Genomic DNA, 15,407 nt, shown 5'->3' on the forward strand with positions numbered 1-15,407 from the left:
GCTGCCAAAGCAAATTTAATGATGAACTGGTAGGGATTCTGAAGAAAAAGCATAGGCAGGCATGGTCTATGTTTTTATCATGCCTGATTGAGAGTACAAGGACAGTCTGGCACAACATAAAGGTAGCAAACAGGTAATACACTCAGTGGATGTTGTCATCATACCCCTTAAAGGCAAGATGAGACATGCTGCTATAATCTAGATTTATACTGCAGCTGCTGTCTCATTTCATGATATCACTCATATAGTTGTAAAAAAAAGGCTTGCGGGTAATGGAGAAGTAGAATAAAACAACAAGCAACCTTTTAAAATAATAGAGGCTTAGTGAAATATGTGTAGATCATTTTCAATATTATATTCATAGCACTGTGTTTTGATATTGCCCATTAAAGGGATATTATTTTCAATAAATAACAGACTTCTCCATTTTGTTCTAGTGTTCACTCACAGGAATGTTAACTAATAGAAAACATGTATACTTATACCAATGTTTTATGTGGAGACTTCTTGTAGTCTTTTGGAAATTTCACATTTCAGTAAACAAAGTGCAGTACAATGTCATTAAACAAACGAAGTATGTATATCCTACAGAATTATCAAAAGGTTGGCTACACTTATTTCACAGGGGGTTAATAGAACATGCTATTTTTTGTTATTATTCACTGTCAAGGTGGCTTTGACTTATGACTATCCTACAAATGACAGACCTTTGTGAACCCCTGTTATCAATAGCCCTGCTCCAAGCTGTAGTTTCCTTTATTGAGTCATTATATTTGTAATATGGTCTTCTTTTTTAACTGCATTCAGTTTTGCTGAGCTTTTTCAATGGATGGGTTCCTAATTCCTAATGGGTTTTCCAAAATGTGATAACTTTAGTTTAGTCATCTTGGTTTTTTTTAAGAGTTAAGGCTTGATTTATATCAGACCCATTGATTAGCCCTTTTTGGCAGACCATAGTGATTGAAGAACTCTCCTCTATCACTACCTTCAACCTTCTAATGAATTGGTTCTCTCCCTGTTAGCTCTCTTAATTGTCTTCATTTCACAAATATACACACACATTGTAAATACTATGATATGAATAACTCTGACGCTGGTCTTTAATAATATATCTTGCCACTGAGGATCACACCTAGTTCAATTACAGTTGCCCTTCTGACTACATGAACACCAAGATAATTTCCAGGTTTTCTATTTCTCTATCTGTATACCCCCATCTCATTTTAAAAGGATACTTTGGAACATGGAAGGGCAGTTTCCTAATGCACTAGATTCATACTTAGAGTGTTACAAATTCTAGCAGCTTGACGGTACTTCAACTGCCATTATTTCATTCTATGAAATCCTAGGATTTGCAGTTAGATGAGGGACTTAAAATTCCCTAATAGGGAAAGCCTGAGGTTTGGGTTGAGGTTGGGGACGAAAACCCATGTGGAAACAGGTTATTTTACCACATTTCCATGTGAGTTTTAGTTATGTCTGGAAGCACCCTAAGCTGAAATTGCCATACTTGGATATATCATGAGAAGCAGTGACTCATTTGAAAGTGCAATGATGCTTGGCAAGATGGCAGGCAGTAGGAAAAGGGGAAGCCTACATTACAATTCAACAGACTCCATGAAAAACGTTGGCAAGACTTGAACAGGGCTGTTTATTACAGTGTGCCTTTGGAGTCTCTCATTCATAGGGTGGCCATAACTCAAATGCAACTTTAGGCCAGTTAACAACACAGCCTCAAAATTGGTAGTGTGCATATTGCCTATTCCCATTGTATCCAAATATGAACTAGAAAGATTGGTTTTAATAATAATAATAATAATAATAATAATAATAATAATAATAATTTATTATTATTATTATTATTATTATTATTATTATTATTTTCTGATTCAGTATAACATGGGCTCCTAAGATCTCAATTAGACTATGATTTATCTACAAGCATGTCCTATAGATATGTTCTTTGATGAATGGAAGGAAGAAAGGATATGTAAGAAACAAACCCAATCACTTTTACAGGTACATACAAAAAAGTGAGAGGGTATTATCACAGTTTTAATTTTAAAACATCATAAAATGAATTGGGATGAAGAAATGTTACATTAAATTTGCTACTAAAAATCAATACATAAGTCTAGCCCCTTACAGGTTTGTGAACTAGCAGATGATTGCTTGGCCATTATTAATAGTGCTTGTTTTCTGTGAAAATACACACAAGGTCTGTATATATTTTTACATTAATGTTATTTTACTGTGACATGCCAATTAATTGGATAAAGACTGCTGCTGACTCCTGAATTCCTTCAGCGGGATTCAGCTCAGTCTCCCTGCCATTTAAATTTACCACTGTATGTCTCATGTGTCATAGTCATGAATACAGGCAAGCTCAAATAAGGAAACTTTCAGTGTCAGAAACAGGATTACACCTACTTTTGCACGGAGTCAATCAGTCTGAAAACTACTGCTAATGAGATTATTTAGGGACCGTACTTAAAGCCCTTCAGAAGAGTTAGTGAAATTACATGCATAGCTCAGCGAGTTCCTGCTTATGGCAGGAGTAACATTTTCTGCCCACTAGAGAAATTGCAAAAGGGATGATGAAAATGTGACACATTACACCGAATAATGCGTGCACATTGTTATCTGTAGCTAAGGAGGAGGAAATGATATTTTATAACTTAATGTATGTGATGGCACCATCCCTTGTTTAGGGATAAAATATACTAAGGCTGGAAAGGACATTATGTATTTTTCAAGATGGTGAATAAATGAGGCCACTGTATGGGATGACCCACATATGTATTATTGCTCATTCAGTTAGGCAGCTGGAGGCTGGCCTATAGAGTAAGCTATTTTATGAGCAGAGTAAGGTGATATTAAAATGAATTCTAAGAGGAAGCTAACATATGGGCAACAGAAAAAGAAAACACACAACTATATGGCTAGCTTTAGATCTTATTCCCATATCCTAGTACTCTTCAAATAAGTAGCTTTCCTAGCCGAGTATGGTGGCAGTTGGAGCTCTCAAAATCCCAAGGATGACAACTTGGGGGGGGGGGGGGAGCTGTTTTAGATTACTAAATAAAAATGAGAAATATTCAACTAAAGTTGAATCAGCCCTCCATATGTTTTGGGGCTTCAACTTGACTCTATTGGGTAAGAGTGATGGTAGTTACAGTCTAACAATACCTCAACTGTTTGTTGTTGTAGTGCATCTTCAAGATGACTCTAATCTATGGCACCCTAGGGTGATTCAATCACAGAGTTTTCTTGACAAATTTTGTTCAGAAGAAGTTTGCCACTGCCGTCCCCCTGCCTAAAGTCAATTGGCGATGTATTGTTGAAGGCTTTCATGTCCGGAATCACTGGGTTATTGTAGGTTTTTTCGGGCTATATGGCCATGTTCTAAACATCAGGAGAGAATGCCTCTAGAACATGGCCAAACCTACAACAACCCAGTCAATTGGTGAGTTTAATGATTGAGTCAGGATATAAACCCTGGTCTCCATAGTTGCAGGCTAGTGCTCATATCATTATTCCATGCTGTCTCTCTATACCTCCACAAGATTTAATAGCTAGTACTAACTAAACTAAACCAATTGAATCAATAAGATTTACATAAGTGTTGGATGCTCATTCATCAGTTAATTCAGTGGGTCTGCTTTGAAGTAACAAATGGTTTAGGCCATGTCAAACTTGTTGTTGTTGCTAGACCAGTGTAAAGGAATAATAAAATATTAGAGATCCATAAACCAAATCCCATCCTGTAGTTTTAATTCTTCCTAAATCTGTTTTCTCACTTATGTGGGTTTTAAGTGCGCCTTTTTAAGACATGTTTTTTAGCTGTTAATGTGAATTGGTGAGAATTTTCATGAAAAGTCATTCAGGCACCCCCCCCCCCCTTTAATCCCGGTTTCCTTCATGCTTTAGGGCATGTGTAGAAGGGCCCTAAGATGAAACAGAAGACAAAAATCTTTTAAAGCTCTACAGAGTATGCACACAAAACTTCAAAATGCTTTATGAAAGCTATCCAAATATTTTTTATAAAAGTTTTCCAAATGACTGGCCTCAAACTAATTTATACTAGTACATGTATAGTTGTTTAGTTTCATTTTGTTTTTGCTGTTGTTAAGCTTATTTGTGTTCCCTTTTGTGCATGTGTGTGTGTGTGTGTGTGTGTATATATATATATATATTCATATTTTTAATCTCTGCTTCATCTCTGTTTTAGAAGTTGTTCCTTTCTTTTCCCATAAATAATGTGGAGTGGTTTATTTCTGGTTTAATCTTTCTTATCTCTTCCCTTAAGGTTGTTTTCCTACAGTTTATATCTATAGCTATCTATCTATCATCTATAACTTTGTTGTGTTCTGCATAATGAACAAAAAAGCATTATGTACAGAAGTATTGGTTTGGAGCCAGCATCAGTTTCCAACAAACAGAAGTATCTCTCCAATCTCTGGAAATGTTAGAATCAGCAAAACTTTTCCACTAGATAATTGGGGGGAAGCAATCTTGGCTATTTCCTCTCTTTGTTCTTGAAATGTCCCATGGCTGTCCCTTTCCACAAAGTAAACTCTGGTCCATTGGGGACCCTTTCCAAACAATAGGGGAGGTGGTGTTGGTGATTTAGCAAATAACGACCTCATTCCTTCAACCAGTAGGAGCCTCTTAGCAAAATAAAACCCTGAATCCAATCCAGCAGATGCAGTTCTCTTCTGGGTGCAAATAAATAAAATTTGCAGTAATTGAAAAACATTGTCTTAAACCCTTTGAAAGTATCAGGCCATCATTTTTCTTTTGTTTGGCAACTATAAAGACCCTTTCAATTCCTTTGGTTAACTATAATATGATGGTTTTTGGAAGGAAAAGGAATATATGTTTTGTGAAATAAGATAACGACTGATAATATTGTTATTATTTTAGTGTGATAAGTACTGTTAATCATTGCTTCTCAAGCATTGCTCTTTGAAGGAGGATATGGCAACTCAAATATAATGTATTAGTGAAGTTTCCCCACTTCAAGAATGTCTTTCAAAACCATGCAGTTTTTTTTAATGCTATTTACAATTTGGGATTCATTCTGAAGTGAAAAACATCATATATGTTTCATGGGATTGGATCATCTGAATTTAATATTTTTATTAACTGTTTTTAATTTGTATATGTTTAAATGTTCTATTATCTTATGGAGAATTTGCCCTATTGTAGTTTATGCTCAGACATATGTTGTTTGATTTATGATTGGATTTATGTATGTAAGGCATTGAATTTGGCCATTATTTTTGTAAAGTACCCCCAGGGGTGAGAAAAGCGGTATATAAACACTGAAAATAAATAAATAATAAATAATATGGTTGTTTTGCACTAAGCCTTTTTAGCATGAAAAATAATATATTAATGGAGAAATCTTAATTTGTAGAAAATACTGTGAGTGGAGATTAATTTTGTGCAGAATCCATAGAAAATAGCATTTTCTTTACATAAAACTGCATGAATTAAGATTTCTACACTGGAAATAGCAGAAAATGCTGATTTCTGTGGAAAACAAGGACATTTGAATTTTGCACAGATTAATCCCAAATTGCAAAGATTCTCACCAATCTGGGATTTTTCTTGCTGGAGATCCTGAACACTATGATTTTTCAATGTTTTTTTTTAATACTGTTGAATATTCTTTCAATTTTTACATTGGGGTCTGAAGTGACTCTAGAGGTTTGTGAATAACCCTGATTACAATACTAAATATTCTATAGATAGACATTTCATATGAGCTCAAGTATAAATGTTCCCATATAGTCAATTGTGCAATATTTTCCAAACAGTATAAAATCAAAAAATAAGAAATAAAAATGAAAAGTGTCTTATAAGTAGCAGCACACTGTTGGCTAGGAGTAAAATATTCCATACAAACTAAAATGTATCAAAGTGCATTTTATAGCAAGAGAATGAATATTCTCAGCACATTTTTTTCAATTTATGTAAAAATTGTTCAGATGGATTTGGTACCTTTTGGAAACAAAACTCACAATTGTTACTATGTGAAACAGCTTTTAACCCATTTGTATCTCCCTCTACACACACTCACTCTCTCTCTCGCACACATACGGGGTTGTTACATACAGATTTGTGTTGACACTATCATAGAGTTCAAGAAGATGCAATTTTCCTGCTTCTTGGATGGGGGTTGGACTGGATGGCCAATGAGGTCTCTTCCAACTCTATGATTCTATGAGTCTAATATTTGTCATTGCCCTCCTCTACATTTGAGAGAGTATACATTGCCTAAGATCATTCAACTGACTTTGACAGTTGAATTCAAAACTCTGTTTTCCCAGTGCCTTAGTCTGATTCACAAACTATTACACCTCATTGATGCTCCTTCTCTCTATAGCTGATTTTTCAAAAATAGATGACAAAACAACTCTGCTTTCAGTGATGGCTCCTGAGTTATAAATCTCATGACAACATGAAAAAGTGCTCTTTTGTGCTTTAGGACAGTGCTTAACAATATCTCTAGAGGTAATAGAAATGGGAACATTTACTTTAGAGCTGCAGAAATGCCTGCTTTTTACAGGAAACATCTTCCAACAAAGTATTATTGTCCCTAGCATATCAACTCAACCACCATGAACATTTGAATCCTCTGGAGTTCTGTTACATCTTGTGCAGTGTTTGGTCACAGCACTATGTGTGTATGTGTGTTCATGATACATTTCTTTAAAAATGTAAGTGTTATGGGATAAATTGTATGAAGGTTACAAATACAGGCCACTCAGTATAGTAGAGAATAATAGGATTAAGCCAAGAACAATGGGGCAGTTTAGAACTGGACCCATGCAACTCAAGCAAGGCAGGCTTTCAAGTAACTTCTTCAGTGAGAATGGTTATACTAATCAAAAGAGTCAGGTATTTTTGAGACACTCTATCAATGTGACTACATCAACAAAGTTTGTAAAATCATAGGTGGAAGAGATCCTAAGGGCCATCCAGTTCAATGTATTCTAATTAGTAAAATACTAGTGCTTTCTAACTTTGATTGTGGCTTATTTGCTCAGCTTTTAAATTATAAATCCTAGAATCACCTAGCCAGTCCAAAAACACACAGGATAGTTTCTTCTCTCATTATTCTATTCTGATATAGAACTAACAGTAAAATTCACCCCATATCTTCATGATAATGACCAATCTGCTAGCACTGTGAAGTCCGTATTATTTTGGTTCTGTTTTGCATTCCTCCCCTCCCCATTCTGGTTTTGGGAAAAATCAGGAGATTCAGGAGTGGAGTGTTTGGATCCCTAATTAGGAATCTGGAGTTCCATTTTCATTCTGATAAGATTTGGTCCATTGGCACTAATAAGAAAACTTTAGAGACTCATTTCTATATAATTTTAGACTTATCAGGATGAAACTTGGCACAATTGTAGGAGACATTTATGAATGCAAGCTTCCTAAGTTTCAGAACGTTTCACCAATTCACTGATTTTTTGGGAAATTATTATCTTTTTATCATAACATTTATTTTTTAAAAAAACACAAAATTGGTTATTGCTATGTTTTTATTTAGGGATGTGGTGGGTATGTCCAAGAAAGAGGGCTGCTGAATTGAAGTAGTGGTACAGTTGTGGACATATGAAGTATGGCAGAAAAACAGATGAAGGTTGGAAATAGAAGAGCAACAAGGTGTGAAACACTGGCATGTATATGTATTTAGTACGAATCCATGGAACTTAAAAAATCGATTCACTGTAAAAGTCACATATATTGCATGTAAAAAAAGGAGTGTTTGCTACCCAGTAACCAGGACTGCCTAGGTGAAAGAATAACTTAATTAAACTTAATTAGATAATTAGTTAAGCCAATTTGACAGTAATATATTTTGACAACACAGTTAAAGAACTCTCTATAATGAAACCAAATTCAGAGACCATTTCTTCAGTGGCAATTCCATTTATCTATTGATGGTGTGTCAGATGATGCCTTTATATTATTCCATTTTCTATTATGGTAGATGATGCTTTATTACCAATTTTAAGGTGTGCTTGGTGAGTGTTATTCAGATTCTTTTAAAATATATATACTTACATTTACTGAGTCTGTGTACAATTTGCGAGAAAGTGGGCACTTCCAGACAGTGCAAAAATCCGTGTTTTAGAACTGAGTAAAAAATAATGAGACCTGCAACAGGTTCACACACAGACTTGTCAGTCCTGGAAAATGGTCCCCCATCATCCTCACAGCCTTCTTTTGAAGCAGATCAAGATGGAGGCCAAATGGGGGACATCCAGCTGAATTTTTTAAAAATCCCTCCATTATGCAATGTACTGTATATGTACACATGCAAACATTTTAATATAAACACAAGCAGATTAGCATGTGCGCATATGAGATCCAGTGCATAGAAGAGGGATTTTTTTTTTTAAAAAAACCATCTGACAGATCTTTCTCCAATTGTTAATTCATCCACTGTTTAAGATTTTAAAATGTAAAACAAAGAGTTTCAGAGAGTTCTAATTGCTCTCTGTTTGTGCTTACCTTATTTATTTATTTACTTGCTTACTTTATTTATATACAGCTTTTCTCAGTCCTCAGGTGACTCAAAGTGGTGAACAACATCGATACAAAACATCACGAGACAAGTATAGGGCAATTAAAAACAATTGTAACATAAATAATTAAACATCAGTATAACAATCATTAGCGCCTCAACAGTAAAATCAGAATCCAGTCTCATCATCCATTATTCCATATTCCTATGTTCAATTACACTGTTTAATCAAATGCTTGTTCGAACAGCCAGGTCTTCACTTTCCTCTGAAATGCCAGCAGGGAGGGGGCCGATCTGATATCTGCAGGCAGGGCATTCCACAGCCGAGGGGCCACCACTGAGAAGGCCCTGTCTTCCGTCCCTGCCAAGCGCGCCTGTGATGCAGGCGGGACAGAGAGCAGGGCCTCCCCAGATGATCTTAGTGTCCTAGTCGGTTCATAGGAGGAGATGCATTCGGAGAGGTAAATAGGGCCAGAACCGTTTAAGGCTTTATAGGCTAATGCCAGCAATTTAAATTGTGCCAGGTAGCAAACTGGCAGCCAGTGGAGCTGGTGCAACAGAGGAGTAATATGCTCCCTGAGTGCCACTCCTGTTAGGAACCTGGCTGCCGAACGCTGGACCATTTGAAGCTTCCGAGCAGTCTTCAAAGGCAACCCCACATAGAGAACGTTGCAGTAGTTTATACGGGATGTAACCAGAGCGTGGACTACCGTGGCCAAGTCAGACTTCCCAAGGTACGGGTGCAGTTGGCGCACAAGTTTTAACTGTGCGAATACTCACCTTGAACCACCTATGTGTGTGTTTGATATCCCAATCGGCTGATCAGCTGTTTCGGGCTTTTGAAAAGTGCATGTGCACTGGAGCAGTCTTCATAGTGGGAAGGGAAGGAAAGCACATGTTTTGCATGATATAGGATATATAGTCATGCAAATGCATGCTTTTTTCAGACCGAATTGGGTTTTGAGTGCACATTTTTAACACGTGCTTTCTGACTTTTAACCTGATCAATCCCACACTTTGGTTAAATGTTGTTTAGCCACCCCCTCTTTTAACCTGGTTACTTCTGGCTTTTACAGAATGTGTAGAAAGGCCCAGAGATTCATAAATCACTGGATACAAATCAACCAGTACATGCATTTGCTCAATATCTCCATTTTGAACTTACATCTTCCCCACCCCAACCCAAATATCAACACTATTGAATATTGCTATTTCAGAGTCTGCTATCTCAAATTACTTAGCAGCTCCAATGCAAACAACTTTTTGGGTATTGATTTGACAGAAACATCCCTTGTGGCTTATCTGTGCACAGTACATTGGACCTTGATGAATGTTGGTGGCTTGGACAACCATAAACTGAACTATGAAAACTTAAATGTATTTCAGGCATCATATGTTCTTGATGGGCTTTAGTAAATGTCAGTGAAAACCTTGGTTAAGTCTGTTTTATGTAACCCCGTGGAGTTACTAGAGCAAAGCTATTATATTGATCATAATAGGGGCACTGAAGTTCAAAACTAAGTATTTCTGTTGTGTCTAAAAAGTTACACTGTGTGTAACTATAGTCAATTCTTGATTTTATTGAAAAAATGGCTTTCAAAAATAAAAGTGGGTCTTTTCTACTCAAAATAAAATAGAAAATGTTATTTCACTTCATGTATTCATTTAATTCCTTTCCCTTGCTAAAATGAGAGAGGTTAGACCAATTCTTTTACTATGTATAGCTTTTAGGATGCTCCTTTTACTCTGTGCGTGGGGGGGGGGGGGGGGCTGCCATGGGAACAGCATACTTTGATGCAGATATTGGATTCATTGTGTCAATCTCTTCTCTTTAAATACTACAAATTGAGCTTTGATGGCTTACACTGAAGTGTCTTTGAAGTCTCATTTGAGACATTGAGGTAGTTCTTGAACATGATACTTCCTCTCTGCTTTCGCATTGTTGAAACATTGCTCAGGGCAATAGTGATATTGGTGTCAAAAGGAATGTAAAAGGTACAACAATGCTTTTGTTCAAAAGAAAATGATGGAGTGGGCTGAGTGGCAGTAGTCAAGATTTATTGGATCTCATCATATATGCCTTATTTGGGAGGGGATAACTAGAAAAAAAAATCACATCAGGAGTGACTTGAGAAACTGCAAGTGGCTTCTGGTGTGAGAGAATTAGCCATCTGCAAGGATGTTGCCCAGGGGACGCTAGAATATTTTATCATCCTGTGGGAAGCTTCTCTCATGTCCCTAAATGAGATCCTGGAGCTGACAGATGAGAGCTCTTCCACTCACTGGATTAAACCACTGACCTTTCGGGAAGATAAGCAGACAAATGTCAGCATGCTGGAAGAAGCAAAGGCCAGCAGCATTGAAGCAATGGTCCTCCGCCATCAACTCCACTGGACCGGCCACGTTGTCCAGATGCCCGACCACCGTTTCCCAAAGCACTTGCTCTACTCTGAACTCAAGAATGGAAAACAGAATGTTGGTGGGCAGGCAAAAAGATTTAAAGATGGGCTCAAAGCCAACCTTAAAAACTGGTATAGACACTGAGAACTGGGAAGCCCTGGCTCTTGAGTGCTCTAGCTGGAGATCAGCTGTGACCAACAGTGCTGTAGAATTCAAAGAGTCACGAATGGAGGGCGAAAGAGAGAAACGTGCCAAGAGGAAGGCGCGTCAAGGGACTGCCTTCCACCTGGAAACCAATGCTTGGAACTGGATTATATGAGTCTATACTGCCATATAATCCGTTCAAAGCAAATAATCTAGATTCCATATGGTAGTGTAGAAGGGGCCTTATGACCCTTCCACACTGACCAGATTATCTTTTTATCCCTGATTATTTGGCAGTAGAGACTCATATAATCTGGTTTAAAGCAGATAATCTGGGATCAGATTGTGGGATATAGGGCAGTGGCGAAAGGGCCTTAGTGAAGAATTAAGTACATCTTTGGCTGGTGATGAACACCTTTATCCCTATTCACAGTTTCACTAACATCTTTAAATTCACCATGCTTATTTGTATGTATTTTCCCCATTTCTTGCTTTCCTTTTCATATATCCAATCCTTTTTTTGAAAAAGTATGTTTCTGTGCCCCTCCAATCCAAACTATTAATGAATCTTTAGAAGAGTAAAGATTGAGATTTGGTTGCTTCAGAGAATTCGGATACCTCCTTGATCTATAAACCAGTGGAGCTGGAGAAGTTACTGTTTAAGAAGAATGGATATAATGATATTTTGAAGCCATCCAGAAACGAGTAATGCTAAAGTGACTCTCTGGGACTCATGCCATGATATTCATTCTTCCTACAAGTAACTTTTCAAATAAGCTGTAAATCCATCTGATTCAATTTGGGATTTGTCCAAATCCACAGTACACCCCTAATTTCCTTGGCTGTAGTGCCACTACTTTTTTAAAAGTCTCTGTGTTGCTTCATTAAAGACCCCTGTCAAGTCTTGTCCATTTCATCAAAACTTTGACTCACTCATCTAGTCACAATATAATAAAATATATCACTCATGGGCCAGTTCCTGATATGATGCCAAGTAGACTCCAGTGTTTTCTAAAGTAAAGAATGATGATCTCGTCACACAGGATTTGACTTCTTGTATTGATCCAACAAAAATTCCGTAGGAGGGTACTTGCTTACTCAATATTTCCAATAAAGCATTGTAGGGGCACACATTTACATACCAGCATTTAATATCCTCTGAAAACATTTGAAATGATCCATGAATGTACCTTGCAAGGTGTTCTGATAACACTTCATTTTAAGCATCCTGTTGGTATTGGACTAATTTGGTTTTTATTGGAGTAGCACTTATCATAACGAATTCATCTGGTATTTATGTGACTGCCACTTTTCCCTTCAGTTATCCCATTTTAATTTAATATTTATAAATAAAATGCTTCCATAAGAGAATAAGAAATAATCATCAGCCTCATTAGGAAATTCATGTGTGTAGAAATGAATGTGCAGCTAGGTAAAGGCAGTTATAAAATTAATTATAGTGATTTCCATGGGACTGCATTATATATACAAATGCAATTTGTTCCACTCATGCTGCTCTCCGATTTTGTGGCTGCCATTCATGGACTATGAAAATGTGCTGGAATTTGTATTAAGGAATAAAGAAGTCTCTGGCATACAGAGGGTGGAAGAGAAGAAGGGAAGGCCTTTTCCTGCCTAATTTCCTGCAAGTTGTGCCATTTGCTGTCCTGTACAAGCGACAACCCAGATGTGGTGGAGCCCATTGCCAACATCCCTAGCCTGGCCCAGCATGGGGTCAACCATCTGGAGGAGCTGCTGCACCCCTTGGTGGCCGACAGGCTGAAGTGCATCCTCATGTTTGGGGTTCCCAACAAAGCCATCAAGGATGAGTGCGGCTCTGCAGCCGACGGTGAAGAGACCCCCATGATCCAGGCCATACGAAGGGTCAACTCCTTGTTCCCTGAGCTGCTCATTGCCTGTGATGTCTGCTGTGTCCCTACACCTCCCATGGACACTGTGGGATCCTTCAGACCAACAGCACCCTTCAGAACGAGGCCATTTGCCAGAGGCTGGTGGAGGTGGCCCTGGCCTACCCCAAGGCAGGGTGCCACATTGTGGCTCCTTCAGACATGATGGATGGGTGCATCCGGGCCATCAAGGAGGACTTAATCTCCAATGACCTGGGCAACAAGGTTTTGATCATGAGCTACAGCTCCAAGTTTGCCTCCTGCTTCTATGGCCCTTTCCGGGATGCAGCCTTGTCCAAGCCTGCTTTTGAAGACCAGCAGTGTTACCACCTTCCCCGGGATCCCAAGGGCTGGCTCTGCAGGCAGCGGACTGGGATGTGAAGGAGGGAGCCAACCTGCTGATGGCCTGGCATGGACCTGGTGCGGGAGGTCAAGGACAGACACCCCAACCACCCGCTGGCCATCTACCATGTCTCCGGGGAGTTTGCCATGCTCTGGCACAGGGTGCAGGCCAGGGCCTTTGACCTGTAGGCCGTAGTGATGGAACCCTTGGCCAGGTTCAGGCGAGCAGGGACCAATGCAATCATCGCATACTTCGTGCTGCAAATTCTGCAATTGATGAAGGAGGACCAGGCCTGAGCCATGCTGCGTCCATCTGTCTGTCCTTCACCCAGAAATGGCAAGGAGGCTGACAGGTCATTCCCAGATAGAGACACAGAGACACCCTCTTCCAAAGCCCTGGTGGACCCCTGAGCTGACCAGTTGCCCTAGGCATTGCTGTCATGATGCAGCACCTCTTCAGGGGGTGCTCCTTGATCTCAGCCATACACTTGCTTTTTTTCTGATAGTGCCATGGTGCCCACCCCAAAAGGGGCTGCTCATCCAAAACAAAAACAAAAAACAAAACATTGTTTTCCCCTGCCCTATTTTTATGCTGGAAGAGTTGGAACTATTTTCATACTTTAAGGACATATAGAAAAATCAGAGAAAAGAAAATTATTATTGTCTTTAGATTAATTATCTGTCCATCATGTATTTTGAAATGATATTCTCCATCTATAGATGAGAATTGTTGTCAAATATGATTATTTTAAAATGAAAAACATTAATTTTTATTGAAAAATGAAAAAAAATCCGAGCATTTTCTAGGGGTATGCACGATATCAGCTTAATGTTCCAGCTAAAATCAGCAACTGAATCCCTGGATACGAGACAGGTGAACGAAGCAGTCAGAGACCGACAATAATGGGACATGTGGTAGCCAATCTCTGTATTCAGCTGTATTTGGCTGGCACTAGAGAAGACCAGCCACATGTGGGTTTTTCATCCTCCCCTTCAGAAAATGAAAGTGTATCTTGTGTCTTTTTGCAAAGCTGGCATTTGAGAGGGAGAGATACACTATCTCTGTGTGTTTCAGTGCCGCTGTTTAGTGCTTTGGGAATGGATCAGGGTTTTTTTTAAGAATTCCTTTTTCTTCTGCATTAACTTTTTATAGTTAATATCATTCAGTCCTTCTTGTATTTTACTAGCAATTTCTCTAGGGGGGGATGGGTGGACCACTCCTTCGTAGCAAAATTACTAGTAAAATAAAAGGACTGAATGATATTAAGTTCCTCCTCTTCCCCTTTACCTCTTTGACTCTCAGTCTCTGCTATACCCTCCCCAGACCTACCTTTTGACTTGTATGCACCTGCACCAGTCCAGCAACCTCCCCCCACCCCAAGCCCTTCTTGTTAGTTCACCTCTTTGAATCTCTCTCTCCTTAAAAAAATCCTAAAAAGCATTGGATGATCCAAACTCTCTGAAACTTAGAAGGCTTACAGGGATAAATGTGTCCAAAAAGTGTGGCCATTTTCATCCCAATAGCCATAAATGAGGGAAAGAGGAGTCTCTCCATTTCCCCCATTAAAACCAATGTTTGAATTTTCCTGAAGCAAAAAATGAGCTTCTGGTTGCAGATCCAAGAAGTGGCATTTCCCCCCTCCTGATTTAAGGAACTTCCCAAAAAACAGAATGGAATCCCAACCAAAAATGATCCCGTATATAGGATTCAGTTTTCCCAAATTGCACACCCCTAGCATTTTCTCATTTGTTTCTCAAACATTCACAGGCTCTGATATTTATCATTGTCTATATTAGAAAGCAAGTGTATGGTCTGGGGTATAATATACAAAGATTTCCCCAAATTTCACTGCATGAAGGCTATTGCTGGTTGGCTTTACAGTACTTGTAGCAATAATCACCTTATAGACAGTTACCATTTTAATCCATCTAAAACACAGACATGCGCCTTTCACCTTAAGAACAGACAAGCATCCCGAGCTCTGAGGATTACCTGGGAAGGAATCCCACTGGAGCATTGCAACACACCCAAATACCTGGGAGTCACTTTGGACCGTGCTCTGACC

The 15,407-nt window shown here is 38.5% G+C and overlaps 1 pseudogene; it reads left to right on the forward strand.

The window, feature by feature from the left end:
- LOC137096587 (delta-aminolevulinic acid dehydratase-like) overlaps window positions 1–13,638 on the forward strand; it is a 39,412-nt pseudogene extending 25,774 nt beyond the window's left edge.
- Window positions 13,639–15,407: the final 1,769 nt, after the last annotated feature.

The sequence above is a fragment of the Anolis sagrei genome, chromosome 3, assembly GCF_037176765.1.
Source record: "Anolis sagrei isolate rAnoSag1 chromosome 3, rAnoSag1.mat, whole genome shotgun sequence".
Lineage (NCBI taxonomy): Eukaryota > Metazoa > Chordata > Lepidosauria > Squamata > Dactyloidae > Anolis > Anolis sagrei.